The sequence below is a fragment of the Rattus norvegicus genome, chromosome 3 (genome assembly GCF_021556685.1).
Source record: "Rattus norvegicus strain SHRSP/BbbUtx chromosome 3, alternate assembly SHRSP_T2T, whole genome shotgun sequence".
Lineage (NCBI taxonomy): Eukaryota > Metazoa > Chordata > Mammalia > Rodentia > Muridae > Rattus > Rattus norvegicus.
Window position 1 is genome coordinate 118,916,062 of NC_141536.1, and position 1,455 is coordinate 118,917,516.

General features: G+C 42.7%; 1 pseudogene; it reads left to right on the top strand.

Annotated features, from left to right (window-relative positions):
- The first annotated feature begins 859 nt into the window (after window positions 1–859).
- Window positions 860–1,203, top strand: LOC147995693 (cytochrome c, somatic pseudogene; annotated as a pseudogene).
- The last annotated feature ends 252 nt before the right edge of the window (window positions 1,204–1,455 follow it).

The window sequence follows — 1,455 nt, forward strand, 5'->3', positions numbered from 1 at the left end:
ACAACTTTAATCCTCCTGGCTCCAATACTCTCTTACCACCCTCTCCTCCTGGATCCTAATACTGGACACAAATATTTAATCCAAATCCAATTTTGTGTTTGTCAATAATCTTCAGTGTCTCCCTCTCCTCACAGGGACAGGAGATTACATTTCCTTGTGGTTTATGACCCCTTCTGTCCCAGTACTGGTAGCAATTTATATACATGGCATGGGAATATGTTATATGTGTATGGGGCTGTGTGCACATATATATGAGGGCACATGTCATCCTATGTGTGGAGGCCAGAGGTCAATGTCACGTCTTCCCCAATCACTGTCCAGTGGTCCCTGGATTCCAAACTCAGGTCCTCATGCTTGGGAACCAACCCAGCGCCCTGATTCCTAACCCCCTTCTCTTTCAAACAAGGTCTCATTATGTTGCCTGGGTCAGCCTTGAACTTGAGTCTCCTGCCTCGACTTCTCTGATTGCAGGTTTTCACCTGTCCAAGTCAGCAGGCATCTTGAACAAGAGCATCATTTCCCTTAAGCTGCTTCAGGCGGTGTTCATGGGGGCTCTTAAATGTAGTGTACTTTTCCTTTGGACACAGTAAAAGCAAAACAAGATTAAACGAGCTGGACACGGTGGTACATGTCAATAATCTGAGAACTCAGGAAGCTGAGGCAGAAGCGTTGCTTTGAGTGTGAGGTCAGCTTGAACTACTTAGAGGGTAGAACAGGCCAACTTGGGCTAAGAGACTCTGTCTCCAAACATAAAGAAAAAAGGGAGGGAGAGAAAAAGAAAGGAAAGGAAAGAAGGGAGAGAGTAGGACATCTAAGAGCCTGAATGTTGGTGGTGTTGACCAGCCAGACTGAATTTAAAATGGGTAATGTTGAAAAAGGCAAGGAGATTTTTGTTCAGAAGTGTGCCCAGTGTCACACTGTGGAGAAGAGAGGCAAACATGAGACTGGACCAAACCTCCGTGGTCTGTTTGGGTGGAAGACAGGCCAGGCTGCTGAATTCTCTTACACAGACACCAACAAGAACAAAGGCATCACCTGAGGAGAGGATACCTTGATGGAGTATTTGGAGAATCCCAAAAAGTACATCTCTGGAACAAAAATGATCTTCACTGGAATTAAGAAGGGAGAAAGGGCGGACCTAATAGCTTATCTTTAAAAGGCTGCTAATGAGTAATTCTACTGTCTTATTTATTACAAAACAAATGTCGTATGGCTTTTAATGTATACCATAATTTAATTCATACACCAAATTCAGATCATGAATGGCTAACAATGTTTTTGTTGGACAGCCTTGATTTAAGTAAAACTGACCTGTCATAGGTGGACATGATCTCTTTTAAAGTAACACTTCCAATTGAATACATGCTATCACTGCTCTCCCTTTCTCAAGATAAGACTGGACTTAATTAGTAATGTTTTACTTTCCATAAATATGTGGCTGTCACCTCAAACCTA